This window comes from Bos taurus, chromosome 11 (genome assembly GCF_002263795.3).
Source record: "Bos taurus isolate L1 Dominette 01449 registration number 42190680 breed Hereford chromosome 11, ARS-UCD2.0, whole genome shotgun sequence".
Lineage (NCBI taxonomy): Eukaryota > Metazoa > Chordata > Mammalia > Artiodactyla > Bovidae > Bos > Bos taurus.
Window position 1 is genome coordinate 106,591,464 of NC_037338.1, and position 14,693 is coordinate 106,606,156.

Below are 14,693 nucleotides of genomic sequence, written 5' to 3' on the forward strand. Positions count from 1 at the left end.
GTGTGCATTAGGAATTCAGCCTCTACTGAGGAGCTCCGTGGGGTTTTCCACTCCGTCCCAACGGCTCCTCCATCAGATGGGGCCACCGTCCCACCTTCTCCACTTCACAGAGGAGTCTTGTCTGTGTTGCTTGCCAGATGCTGTGGAGTTTGTTCAAAGGTCAGTAAATGGTGAGACCTCTTTGAAGGTCGGAGAAGCAGTTAAATCCAGGTTTCCTACTCACACGCTGTCCTAGCTGTGTGGGACGGAGGGGGCACAGTCCGTGCCGCGTGTGCGTGTGCCGCTGCACGCGGGGCGAGGGCCTGCACGCGCGGCAGCGCCCCGACCTTGCTGCTCCGTGTCTGTCTCCTCGTGTCTGGCTCTGTCTTGGCCGCCAGCCGTGAGCTGTCTGGGCCTCATGCAGAGCGCTCCCGGTACTTGGTGCCGTCAGACACAGGTTTCTCCTTTATCCGTATCTGTTATGTTTCTGGTTCTCTTGTTTCAGATCATGTACTTTTGCCCGGTAACATCTGTGTGGAGGAAATGGGTGGCTCTCGGCTCTTTGTCTCCCCACTTTCTGGGGCGGAGAAGCTTCTGCGGAGCACCCACCGTGAGAAGCTGGCCCGAGTCTCCGCTCAAGGAGCCCAGTTGGCGGTGGACGCGGCTGTGACTGCAGTCACGGTGCCTCCTGCCTGTGCTCGGCCTTGGCTTTGTGGGGAGGCGGGACGGCAGTACCCAGGGCCCTCGCGGCGGCCTGGGCAGAGCCCCCCGTGTGAGGGTGCGGTCCGCCCCATGGCCTCTCCGCTCTCCTGTCCCGTGTGGAGCGCCTCCCCGTCTCGGGTCCGACCTCCCCTCTAGGTGTGTGTGTGTTTCTTTAGGTTTTGTCCATCATCACTCGTCGTGTTGAACTGAGGTTTAGGGCGGCCTCCCCTCCTGGTTCAGAGCCCCGGCTTGGTGTGGCGCTCCCCGTGGGTGCCGGCACCCGAGGGTGGAGCGGCACGGTGGGTGTTTCAGAGGGTCAGGGGGCAGGGGTCACGTGTGTCCTCTGTCCGGGGGTGCTGGACTCCGCGGTGAGCAAGGACTTTGCTGGGAGGTGTCGTTAGGACAGGACCTGAAAGAGTCCATGTTTGCCGGGCAGAGAGCCAGGGGTCTGAGAGCCTTCAGGGCTAAACCAGGACCGCGTCCAGCCCCCGGTGGGGAGGCTCCCTGTCCCTGAAGTGTGGTCGAGGCTGGGCTCCTGAGGGTCTCATGAGGTCCCTGTGCTCTGGAGCCGGGGACTCAGCAGGACGGCGGGGTGAGGGGAGAACATGCCTGACCTCTCCCACTGCCCAAGGGAAGGCAGCGGCCCTTCCGTCCGCCCCGAGGCTTCAGGGACTGGTCAGCAGAAGGGAGGTCGCACGGAGGCAGGCTGGGCATTGCGGACCAGGTCTACCTACCTGCCTTCTGTCTTAGGATGGACTCTTAAGCCGTGGAATACTGCCCGTCTGGTGTGTGAACACGCCGTGGGTTTCACAGGGGACAGAAGCTCTGTTGGTCGCTTCGATGCTCTAAGGACTGCCTTGTCCTGATTTGTGTTAACTTACGGGCAACTAATCAGTGAGTGCAGACTCTTGGGTGCTCCAGTGGAGGTAGGACTTTTTGGCGTGGATTTTAAGATCAAGATCAGAACTTCTAGATCCTGACGTTCAGGAACGGGTGTGAAGTGTTCGCCAGCGTGTTGAGGGAGTCAGCAAACGAACTGCTCCCGTGGGTTTGCGTGCGTTCTGCCCTGGAGCGCTGCCGGCCTGCTCTTGCTTCGTGCTCTTTGCCACATCCAGGCGGTGCACACTTTGCAGGCGGCGCTGCCATCTGTTCGCTCCAGTGTGGACGGCACGTGAGGAGCTTAGCACTTCTGGGCAGCGGGCCCTTCCCTGTAGCGGCCGATGTGAGCTCCGGACGGGGCTCATTGTTCACCATCCTGAAGGCCTTTGGTAGCAGGATGTTCTCTGGAGGGGCCTTGGGGCACAGAGACGGGGGGAGTACGGGGGGCCTGGGGCGGGCCGGGGTGGGGGGCCCGGAGCAGCCGGGAGACGCTGGAGGCGGCTGGTGAGCGGTGGGGCTCAGGCGAGGGTGGGAACAGCTGAGGTGCTAAGAATAGGCCCGACTGTGCGTCTGAAAGAAGAGCAAGAAGGGAGGCGTGGAGGAAGCGAGCACCCACGGGACCACAGTTGTCGTTTCTTGAGACGGGAGGGCCAGGTGCCTGGTGGACTTTGAGAGGGGAAGGTCGGGCGGGGGACGGTGGTCCACGGAGTCCAGGAGAGAGGCCGGCCTGCTGCGAAGGCGGCTGCGGGGCTGGGAAGCCAGGGTGGGGCTGAGTGGTGCGGAAGACGGGCGGCCGGGCTGCAGGGCGGCCGCGGGGGTGATGGACGCCCCGAGTGGGCGTGGCCCCGGGGTGCGCTCCGGTGCCGAGTGAGGCGCGGCTGGAGTGCTGCCTGTGCGGGGCAGGTGCTGCCACCCGCTCTGGATGTTCGGGGCTCCCTCACGTGACTGGGGATGTTGGAGCCTCTTCTGCCCATGTGGGAAGGTGCTGTGCAGGGCGTCCCAAGGTCAAGAAGAAATTGCGGAGGGTACTTTGGAGATGCCAGCGGGAAGAATCACCCTCCACCCTGGTCCTGGAACACACAGAGAAGCTGAGTCACCAGGATGAAACCGAATCTGTGCCGCGGTGGAGCTCAGAGAGCTGCTGTGGGTGGGGAGGGAGTCCTGCTGACCCCGGCGTCAGCCCCCACCGAGGGACAGGGTGCTCTGCCCTCTGGTTTTGAGAATCCAGCAAGACGTTGTGTGGGAATAGCGGGATGAATTGGGAGCAGCTGGGCAGTTATGAGTGTGTATGGTGTTAGACACTTGCGTAAATAAATGCCTTGTGGAAGTTTCTTCCTCATCCTGGACACAGCCCAGCACGGTGCATGGGCAGTCGAAGTGGCTGGTCCACGATCAGAAGCCCAGAGAGATTGTCGTCCTTGTCCCAAGGGTGGTGGCGAGCTTCGGGAGGGGGTGGCGTGGTCAGGTGTGTGTGCTGGGCAGGTCTCCCGGCCGCTGTGTGCAGAGGGGCTTGTGGAGTGGCCGCGGCGGTGGGGGCGGCAGTCCTGGGGAGACGGTGAGGCCCTTCCCTGGGAGAGCTGATTCCATGGGCGCTGAGGTGGCTGAGGATGGTTCCTGGGCCCCAGGCCTGAGCTGGACGCTGGCTTCCGCCTGAGCTCCAGACTGGAGGGTGGTGCCAGTCATTAAAACAGGCACAGACAGGGCTGAGGTGAGCTCCAGGCACAGTTCGTTTCAGAGGTTGGAAAGGTTGGATAGTAAATATTTTAGGCTTTGGGCACCAGGAAGCAAAATCAAAGATAATTTCGTAACTTTTTATTGACAAAAGTCAGAATACGATATTGATGATGGACTGCTCTTTTCTGCCCTCCTGGTGATACAGATGTACGAGCAGTGGCTGCTTTGGATGGGTGTTTGACTTGCTTGCGTTTGGAGTTGGTCCCTTGTCATGAGGATCTGTTGGAAATGCTCATCTGCTGATGCTGAACTTGAGCAAAGATCAGTTTTCTGTTCCCATCTTTGAAAATGTCTCTATGCTGATAGGTTTTGCCAAATGCCAGAATCAGTCCAGAAGCACGATTTGTTGAACTTAGGGTATTATTCGTGCACCACCAACTGCACGTTTGTGAAGTGTGCTGTTTAGTACTTTCCCCTGCCTTTTGCAGCTATCACGACTAATTCCAGAACATTTCTGTCACCCTGAAAAGAAACCCTGTGCCCATTAGCTGCCACTCCCTGTTCCCTCCCCACAGTCCCCGGCAGCCCGCTCTCCTCTCTGTCCTTGCGGATTTGCGTGTTCTGGGTGGAATCACATGTGCTTGTGTTTAGTGTCTCAGTCGTGTCCGACTCTTTGCGACCCCATGGACTGTAGCCTGCCAGGGTCCTCTGTCTTTGGGAATTCTCCAGGCAAGAACGCTGGAGTGGGTTGCCATGCCTTCCTCTAGGGGATCTTCCCGACCCAGGGATCAAACCCAGGTCTCCCAATTGCAGGTGAGTTTTTACTGTCTGAGCTGTCAGGGAAGCCCACGAATACTGGAGTGGGTAGCCTGTCCCTTTTCCAGGGGATCTTGCCGACCCGGGAATTGAACCGGGGTCACCTACACTGCAGGCAGATTCTTTACTGGCTGAGCTACCAGGGAATTTATAGATGGACTCATACACGAACGCCTTCTGTGATTGTCTTTCCTCGTGTGGCACAGGGCGTCCGCGTTGCAGGCCGTGTGGGCCCCGGATGCCGTCGTGATGGCCCGGGAGGGGTGTGTTGTGTGGGTGTGGCACGTTTGTTTCTGTTCTTCAGCACGTGGACTTGGGCTTGATTCCACTTTTTGGCTGCTGGGCGTATCTGAGTATAAGTTTCTGTGCGGTGGCCTCTTCATTCGGTTCTCCTGGGCATGTACCTCAGGCTGGAGTGGCTGGGTCAGACGGTAACTCGGCGTTCACCTGTTTGACTGCACTTCTTGCGTTCCCACCCGCGGTGGGTGGATCCAGGTTTTCCACATCCTTGCCTTCACATCCTGCGCCCACATTTAATTTGGTTGTCTTTTACTTACTGAGTTGTAAGAGATTTTCTGTGTTCTGACCCAGGTCTCTTACTAGGTAATAATGATTTGCAAAAAAAATTTTTCCATTCTGTGGTTGTCTTTCATTTTCTGATTTTTTTTTTTTTTTGGTGTCCTTGGAAGCACAAAAGTTTTTAATTTTGACGAGTCCAGTTAAAATTTTTTTTCCTTTGGTTGCTTGAACTTTTGGTGCCATGTTATTGCATAATCTATGTCATGCAGTTTGTTTCCTTCTGAGGGTTTTATAACATTTAGGTCTTTACTCTGAGGTGCTTTTGGTATTTGATATGAGGCAGGAGCACAACTTGATTCTTCTGTGCTCTTGGCTTTCCAGGTGGTCCGCCGCTGTTTACTGATGACTCTTCTTTCCGCATTGAATTGTGAAGACAGCCTTGTTGACAATCAGTTGACCACAAATGTGAGGGCTCATTTCTGGATTCTCAGATCTAGTTTGTATAGCTGTGTGTCTGTCCCGCTGCCGGTCCCACCTGGTCTTGGCTTCTGTGCTCATGTCATAAGTGAAACAAATGGGGAGGCGTGAGCCCTCTGACCTAGTTCTTCTTTTTCAAGATATTTTCAGGCTTACCCAGACTCCTGCTTCCTTATGAATTCAGGAGCTGGTTGGTGCCTGCGGAAGAGCCTTCTGGGACTGTGATCAGGACTGTGCTGACTGTAGGTCAGTTTGGGGCGTGTCCATCTGAAGTCTTCAGTCCATGAACTCGGGTGATGCTTCCATTTGCTAAGTCTCTAATTTCTTTTTATACAGAAATAATTGTGCTCATTGCCTTGTTTTGGCTGTGCCGGGCCTCCGTTGCGGCCGTGGCCTTTCTCTAGTCGTGGCAGCGCCGCTGCCCTGGATTTGGCGCGCGGACTTCTTGGTGTGGAGCATGGGCTCAGACCTTGGGCTCAGAGGTCGTGGCGCACGGGATTCGTCGCTCTGAGGCTTGTGGGGTCTTCAGGGCCGGGGAGGGGGCTTGCGTCCTGTCGTTGGCAGTGGATTCTTAACCACTGGGCCACAGGGGAGTTCTCCCGCTTTCCTGCTTGACTTTAGTATTTGAGTCTTCTCGCTTTCTTGATCAGTCTAGTCAGAGGTTTGAGTTAAGTTGAAGTTGCAAGGAAGTAACTTTTGATTTTATTGATTGCTGGTTGTTTTTCTGTTCCCTATTGTATTTTCACTCCGGTCTTTATTCCCTTCCTTTTGCTTGCTTTGGGATTCGTTTTCTTTTTTCTAGTTTCTTAAGGTGGAAGCTTAGGATCTTGGCTTGAGTTCTTTTCTGATACAGGGGTTTAAAACTGTATCATTTCCCTCAAAGTGTTTCTTTCCTGTGTTATTGGGTTGACTTAACATTTCCTCAAAAGGTATGTTGAAGTCCTGACTTCCCAGTATCTCAGAACGTGACCTTGTTTGGAAATAGGGTCACAGCAAATGCGTTCAGATGAGGCTGGACTTGAGCAGGGCGGGCCCAGGCGTCAGTGTGGTTGGCGTTAGCCTCGGAGAGGAGAGTGCCCCGCGAGCACAGGCCTGCACAGAGCGAGGACCAGGTGGGCAGTCCCTGGGGGAGGCGACTGTCTGCCCGGAGTGAGTGCCCAGCATCTCTGGCAGGTAAGAGGCAGCTCCCCTGGAGTCATCAGAGCCGGCGTGGCCCAGCTGGGCTTCTGGCCGCCAGACCTGTGAGATAGTGAGTCTCTCGTGCTGTAATCAACCCGGTTTATGGCGTTCGGTTATGGCAGCCCTCGGGAACGAGCAGGATGCTTCCTGTGAGTCTTGATATGTTGTGGTTTCTGTTTTTGTAGCTCAAAATGCGTTCTGTTTTCTCTGACCCGTGGCTTATTTACAATTGTAGTGTTTAATTTCTCAGTGTTCAGGTATTTCCTGGACTACCCCGTTCCCTTGATTCCTAGCTCCATTATGGTCAGAGGATGTACTTTCATATCGGTTTGTTTGAATCTGCTAGACTCTTGTAATGGCTCAGAGTCTGCTCTGCCCCGCTCAGAGCATGGCCTGCGCCGTCCAGGCGGCCGCGCCGCTGGGTCAGGTGGGGGCGCCCAGTCTCGAGTCTTCCTAACCCTCTCTCCCCACCCCTCTTTTTTCCTTTAGTAATTCTGTCGGTTACTAATGGTAGGGTTTTGGAATTGCCAGCTGTTACTGCCACTTCCCTTCTCCTTTCAGTTCTGCCAGGTTTTGCATCACAGATTTTGAGACTTTGTTCTCAGTTCAGTCGCTCAGTTGTGCTCAGCTCTTTTCAACCCCATGGACTGCAGCACGCCAGGCTTCCCTGTCCATCACCAACTCCCGGGGCTTGCTCAAATTTAGGTCCAAGTCGGCGACGCCATCCACCCATCTCATCCTCTGTCTTCCCCTTCTCCTCCTGCCCTCAGTCTTTCCCAGCATCAGGGTCTTTTCCAATGAGTTGGCTCTTCGCATGAGGTGGCCAAAGTATGGGAGCCTCAGCATCAGTCCTTCCAATGAATATTCAGGACTGATCTCCTTCAGAATGGACTGGTTGGATCTCCTTGCAGTCCAAGGGACTCTCAAGAGTCTTCTCCAACACCACAGTTCGAAAGCATCAATTCTTTGGCACTCAACCTTCTTTATGGTTCAGCTCTCACGTCCATACATGACTACTGGAAAAACCACAGCTTTGACTATACGGACCTTTGTTGGTAAAGTAATGTCTCTGCTTTTTAAATATGTGTCTAGGTTGGGCATAGCTTTTTTCCCAAGGAGCAAGCATCTTCTAATTTCGTGGCTGCAGTCACCATCTGCAGTGATTTTTGTAGCCCCCAAAGTAAACTCTGTGACTTTAGTTTTGGAAACAAAGTGGAAAGTCTGTTTCTGTTGTCCCCGTCTGTGTGCCGTGAAGCGCTGGGACTGCACTGGGTGCCATGGTCTTCGTCTTCTGAATGTTGAGTTTTAGACCAGCTTTTTCACACTTCTCTTTCACTTGCATCAAGAGGCTCTTAGTTCTTTTTCGCTTTTTGCCATAATGGTGTCGCCTGTATATCTGAGGTTACTGATATTTCTCCCAGCCATCTTGATTCCAGCTTGTGCTTCCTCCAGCCCCGCCTTTCACATGCTGTACTCTGCTTATAAGTTAAATAAGCAGGGTGATGATACACAGCTTTGAGGTACTCCTTTCCTGATTTGGAACCAGTCCACTGTTCCATGTCCGGTTCAAATTGTTGCTTCTTGACCTGCATACAGATTTCTCAGGAGGCAGGTCAGATGGTCTGGTATTCCCGTCTCTTTAAGAGTGTTCCACCGTTGTGGTCCACACAGTCAAAGGCTTTAGCGTAGTCACTGAAGCAGAAATAGATGTTTTCTGGAACTCTCTTGCTTTGTTGTTAGTTACGCATATATTTATGTTGTTACGTCTGCCTGTTGTTTCTCCTTGTGTGAAACGTCCCTCTTCGTCTCGAGCAGTATTCCTTGTTTTAAAGGCTGTTTCGGGGCCTTCCCTGGTGATCCAGTGGCTGCGACTGTGCTCCCAGTGCAGGGGCCTGGGTTCAGTTTCAGGTCAACCACTGAGATCTGGCACAGCCAAATTCATTAATTAATTAACGTTAAAAAAGTCTATTTGCATTCATTATAATTACTGAAAAGGCAGGATTTACATAGTTTGGTATTTGTGTTCTGAATGTCTTACATCTTTTGTTCCTCTTTTCCTCCATTAGTTTCTTTTTTTTGTTAGATATTTTCCAGTGTACTATTTTAATTCCCTTATTGTCTGACTGTAGTTATTATTCTTTATTTCCCTGAGGATTATTATTTAATATTTTAACTTATAACAATCTCCTTTGTATTATACTAGTGTTATTAAAATAGTATATATCAAAAAATTTGCTCCTGGGGTATGGAGAACGGATAGTTAGGGAATTTGGGATCACATGTACATGCTGCTGTCTTTAAAATGGATAACCAACAAGGACGTGCTGTGCAGCAGCTGAAACTGTGCTCAGTGTTACGTGACAACCTAAGTGGGAAAAGAATTTGAAAAAGAATAAACACGTGTATATGTATAGCTGAATCACTTTGTCATACAACTGAAACTAATGATATTGTTAATCAACTGTATTCCAATAAAAAATAAAATACAGAAAAAACGTGCTTCCCTGGTTCCTCAGCTGGTAAAGAATCTGCCTGCAATGTGGTAGACCTGGGTTCCATCCCCGGTTTGGGAAGATCCCCTGGAGAAGGGAATGCTACCCGCTCCAGTATTCTGACCTGGAGAACTCCGTGAACTGTATTGTCCCTGGGGACCCAAAGAGTCAGCCACGACTGAGCGACTTGAAAACTTGGATCCCTTCCTCCAGCCCCGCTGCGTGCGTGCTCGCTTTGTCATCGCCACACACGTCACAGCCCTGCCGCCGCGTCCCGCCCGCGCCACCCGGCAGTGGCTGCGCTGTGCCCTTGTCTTTTGAGTCCTGTGGGAGGACAAAGAGTGACGCCCCGAAATGCAAGTCACTGTCGTTAATGTTTCCCTGTGTGGTCGCCTTTTCTGGTGGTCTTTGTTTCTTCATGTGGATTTGTGTTGCTGCCTAAGTCCTTTCGTTTAGTATGAAGGGATTCCTTAATGTTTCATGGAGGCTGTGTCTGCTGGTGACGAGTCTCTCTTGTTTTTCTTGGCATGCTTTATTTTCTGTTTCATTTATGAAGATACTTTGGTGTGTCTAGAAGTCTTGGTTGACAGTCTTTTTCTTTTGATACTTTAGAAGTCATTTCACCGCCTTCTGGCCTTCTTGGCTTTGTTGAGAAGTCAATGGCAGCCTTGTGGGGCCCCCTGTATACAGTCAGTGGTCAGCCTTGGGGAGGCCCCCTGTACGCAACGAGTTGCTTCTGTCTTGCTGCATTTGGGGTTCTCTGCCTTGGCTTTCAACAGTTAGATCATGTGTCTAAGTGAGGATCTCTTTGAGTTTATCTTAGAGTTTGTTGAGCTTCTCAGAATTTTGTGAGTTCTGATTGCTGTTTTCCTTTGAGTTGTGAATTTTGTGGGGAGTGCTTTGTCTGCAGTGCGCATCGCCCTCTTTTACCCTGGCCAGTGTCTTTGGAAGATACACACAGCGATCAAGGGGTTGGAGCCTGGCGCTCGGTGTTTGAAGCCACACCTCTCCTCGTGTTTACGTGAGGAGTTCAGCTGGCGTGGTGACCAGGTGGCGCTCGGTGAGAGGCGTTTGCCTGGTGTTGCTGAGCTCTGCCTGCGGCGTGAAGGCAGCCCGGGTGCGTGTGGGCCTGGGAGCCCGGCTGTGCGCTGCTGCGTGTGGCTCCTGGGTTGGAGTCTCACGTGGCCTTTTCTGCATTTAAGAACATGGAGCCACCCTTGGCGTGCAGGCTCTCCAGAAGCAGGCGGTGCGCTGGGTCTGTGGCCGCTGACTGAGCCCGGGCTCCCTGTCCTGTGTCAGAACACTTACTTTGTATTTTGATTACTGGTTTCTTTATGCAAGCTTTCTTTATCATTGTCTCACTGATTGGACTGTAAACTTTTCGAAGCTGGGACTGTAGGTTTTCTTGGTTTCCCAATACCTTAACTTTACACAGCAGAATTGTAGGTGATTTCTGTTGCATAACAACATATAATAGGAGGAGGAGGTGTAACTGGCCTATGGATGGATAGACTGGGTGGCTTATTTATATGTATGTGAATTTGACCATGGTGGCCGAGGCTGAGTCCTGCAGGCCTCGAGTGCAGGCAGGAGCCCTGCATTCAGTCCCTTGTTCCTGTGGTGGTTTTGGTAGCAGGCATTTCACTCCCTCTGTGTGTCAGCTTCTGACGGAGGGTCGGGGGGAATGAATATGGTGCCTTGTCTCTGTCAAGGTGTCCTTGTGTTCTAGTTTGAGCAAGTCTCACGGTTACACAGCTTTATTAGCTTTATTAGTTTTAATCGCTTGCTGTTAACGGAGAGAGAAGGTGTGGAAGCAGCCTTGGGGAGGCGCCTGCCCGTCGGGGCGGCTGGAGGAGGCTTCTGGTGCCCCCTCCTGCTGCCGGTGGAGACCCAGTGCTCCGACTCCAGGAGGCAGGTGGAATCTTGGGGTGGGCTGGCCTGTGCACTTGTTCAGGCTGGAGTGGAGAGCTGGCTGCCACTCCCTTCCGTGAGCCCCAAGTGATGTTTGAACATCTGAAATTGGCCCACCCCAACTGAGATGCCCTTTATGTGTGAAGTATACATTGGATTTCAGAGGCTTATTGAGACATTTTGTGCTTTTGCAGGGTACTATTTTTTTTTAATCTTAGTTACGTGTTGTACTGGTAACATTTTGGACGTGTATTGGGTTGAATAACGTTTATTTAAAGTAATCACTCCTCTTCGCACTCTCTAACAGGGCTGCTGGAGAGTTTAAAGCTGCCCCTGCTGGCCCAGCTGTCACTGTGCACAGTGCTGCCCTGGGCTGAAACCCTTTCACGTTTGTCTTGACTCTGGTCCACCTTGGAAAAGAATCCTGCAGCCTGTGGGAGAAAGACAGGCTAATTCTCCAGGGAGAGGGCCAGAAAGGAAGGGCTCCGAGTGGAAGGCGGGCCCGTGCGCCTGCAGGTGAGGGGCCCAGTTTGCACAGGAGGTGGCAGCTGGGACGCGGGCTGGTGCCACCTGCCTGGGTTGGAACTTGAGAGCCGCGGGGCGTGTGAGACGCTCCCGTCTGTGTCTGCAGCCCTGCCCGGTGCGTGTGCTGGGGATGGCGGCTTCCGGCTCTGCTTTCTGACTCCAGCACAGAGGCCTCAGGACCGTAGGCATCTCAGCTGCTTTTTAGCCTGAACGCCCATCACCCCGGCTTTGAGACGCGGGTGTCTGTGCACACGTGCTTCTTGCTGTTGTTTAGTCCTTAAGGCGCATCTGACTCTGCAACCCTGTGGACTGCGGCCCAGCAGGCGCCCCTGTCCTTCACTGTCTCCCAGAGTTTGCTCAAATTCATGTCCATTGAGTTCGTGATGCTACCTAACCATCTTATCCTCTGTCACCCTCTTCTCCTTTTGCCTTCAATCTTTCCTAGCGTCAGGGTTTTTTCCAATGAGTCGACTTTTTGCATCAATCAGGTGGCCAAAATATTGGAGCTTTAGCTTCAGCATCAGTCCTTCTGATGAATATTCAGGGTTGATTTCCTTTAGGATTGGCTGGTTTGATCTCCGTGCTGTCAAAGAAACTCTCAAAAGTCTTCTCCAGCACCACAGTTTGAAAGCATTAATTCTTTGGTGCTCAGCATTCTTCATGGTCCAACTCTCTTGACCTTCCTGTAAATGAAATCCCAGTTTCTTAGACTTCCTGGAAACGCTTTGCTGTTTCCAGGACCTCCCATACCTGCCCTTTGAACCTGTTCAAGCAGGACACCATTGACCTGAGTGTTGCCAACCCCCCTGGTTGGTCCTCAGCCTTCTTTACTGGCCTCTCAATAGCACGTGACATTCACATTCAACAAGGAAGGAGTGATTATGTTCAGTTGCTCAGTCATGTCTGACTCTTTGCAACCCCTTGGACTGAAGTGTGCCAGGGTTCCCTGTCCTTCACAATCTCCTGGAGCTTGCTCAAACTCATGTCCACTGAGTTGGTGATGCTTTCCAACCATCTCATCCTCTGTCATCCCCTTCTCCTTCTGCCTTCAATCTTTCCCAGCATCAGGGTCTTTTCCAATGAGTCAGCCCTTCACATCAGGTGGCCAGAGTATTGGAGTTTCAGCTTCAGCATCAGTCAGGACTGATTTCCTTTAGGATGGACTGGTTGGATCTCCCTGCAGTCCAAGGGACTCTCAAGAGTCTTCTCTAACACCACAGTCCAAAGGCATCAATTCTTTGGTGCTCAACCTTCTTTATGGTCCACCTCTCACATCCATATGTGACTACTGGAAAACCATAGCTTTGACTATGTGGACCTTTGTCGGCAAAGTGTTATCTTTGTTTTTTAATGTGCTGTCTAGGTTGGTCATAGCTTTCCATCTGAGGAGCACGTCTAATTTCATGACTGCAGTCTCTGTCCACAGTGATTTTGGAGCCCAAGAAAACAAAGTCTGTCACTGTTTCCACTGTTTCCCCATCTATTTTCCATGAAGTGATGGGACCGAATGCCATGATCTTAGTCTTCTGAATGTTGAGCTTTAAGCCAACTTTTTCACTCTCCTCTTTCACTTTCATCAAGAGGCTCTTTAATTCTTCTTCACTTTCTGCCATAAGGGTGGTGTCATCTGCATATCTGAGGTTACTGATATTTCTCCCGGCAATCTTGATTCCAGCTTGTGCTTCTTCCAGCCCAGCGTTTCTCATGATGTCCTCTGCATAGAAGTTAAATAAGCAGGGTGACAATATACAGCTTTGACCTACTCTTTTCCTAATTTGGAACCAGTCCATTGTTCCATGTCCGGTTCTTACTGTTGCTTCTTGACCTACATACAGGATTTTAGTATTTTGTGTACATTACAGGTGAACCCAAATTTAAATTTCTTATGAAATTTGGGGAAAAAAACAGATGGAACTATACCAATAGTTAACGTAGGTATTTGAATTATGGGATTGGGATTGATAGTGGTTTTAAAAATATTTTTTGGAATATAAGTTTTTTTAAAAACAATGAACATTTATTAGTTTTACAGTAGAAAAAGAAATTAATAGAACGATGACCCTGAGTTGAATAATGCTCTGTGGAAACAGAGCTGCCCCAGGAGATGCATCAGGTCACCCCTGCTGTGTGCGGGCACAGGTCTCACCCCTCCTCCCAATCAGGCTGCACCAGCCACCCTTCCTTCACTGGCTCCTCAGCGCCAGCCCCGCTCGGTCACCGTCCGTCCACGCGGGAAGCACCGTCCACAGCCCTGTGTAGTGAGAGCAGAGGCCCAGGGCCCGCCACAGCCGCAGGCCCACTGTCACCTGCCTTCCCCTCTTGCCCGGTGCTGAGCACAGAACGCGGGTTCTGAGGGCGGCGGCCTGTGGGTGATGAGTGTGCAGGAGACGAGTGTGCGGGAGATGAGCTTGTAGAGGAGGCGAGTGTGCAGAAGGGACTGCAGGAGATGAGCATGCAGGAGAGTGCAGATGAATGTGCTGAGTAGACGAGAGTGCAGATGAGCGTGCTGAGTAGACGAGTGTGCAGATGAACATGCAGGAGATGAGCGTGCAGATGAGTGTGCAGGAGATGAGCTTGTAGAGGAGGCGAGTGTGCAGAAGAGAGTGCAGGAGATGAGCGTGCTGAGTAGACGAGTGTGCAGATGAACATGCAGGACATGAGCTTGTAGAGGAGGTGAGTGTGCAGGAGAGAGGACAGGAGATGAGCTTGCAGGAGAGTGCAGATGAGTGTGCTGAGTAGACGAGTGTGCAGATGAACATGCAGGAGATGAGTATGCAGAGGCGGCGAGTGTGCAGGAGGTGCGTGTGCTCTGTGAAGCCAGGAGGGCAAGTTGTAAACATGCAGGTGAAGCGACACCGCTCTTGTCTCTACTGTTTTTGTTTTTACAGCAAAATGGTTCAGTTATCTATTCATTCTTCTTCGGTTCTTTTCCAGGTTATTATAAGATAGTGAGTAGAGTTTTTGTTTTAAAAAAACTGTGCTTTTGTTTTGAAAAGTGGTAGACTTCCCTAGCGTCCAACGCGCGAGACCGGGGTTCGATCCCTGGGTCGGGAAGATCCCTTGGAGAAGGAAATGGCAGCGCACTCCAGTACACTTGCCTGGAAAATCCCATGGACAGAGGAGCCTGATAGGTTACAGTCCACGGGGTCGCAAAGAGTTGGACACGACTGAGCGACTTAACTTTATTTTTCATAAATATATTTTATGTTAATGTGGGTTTCTTGTTATTTTGAAAGACAGTGGCGGACCGTCCCAGTTCCGATTTCTGATGTAGGAGGGAGTGGCTGTAACCAGAGACACAGGGAGAGACCGTCTGTGGCTGCCCCAAGCAGGTGTCAGCTGGCCCGGGCCGAGCCGCTCAGCGTTGCTGGGGGGCGTGCTGGGCCAGCAGGGGCCTGGACCCCGCAGAACCCGTCTCGCAGGCGCTCCTTCTGACGGGAGCGGGCTCCGTGTGTCTGCTGCGCGCGGCTGCACGGCGCCACCGCCTTGGTTTACTGTCTCCACTGTGCTCCATCCTTGTGTCAGATGGGGATTGTGAAG

At 52.0% G+C, this 14,693-nt stretch overlaps 1 protein-coding gene across 12 annotated transcripts in view; it reads left to right on the top strand.

Annotated features, from left to right (window-relative positions):
* The window catches only part of EHMT1 (euchromatic histone lysine methyltransferase 1), a 109,547-nt gene that overhangs the window by 12,924 nt on the left and 81,930 nt on the right, over window positions 1-14,693 (top strand).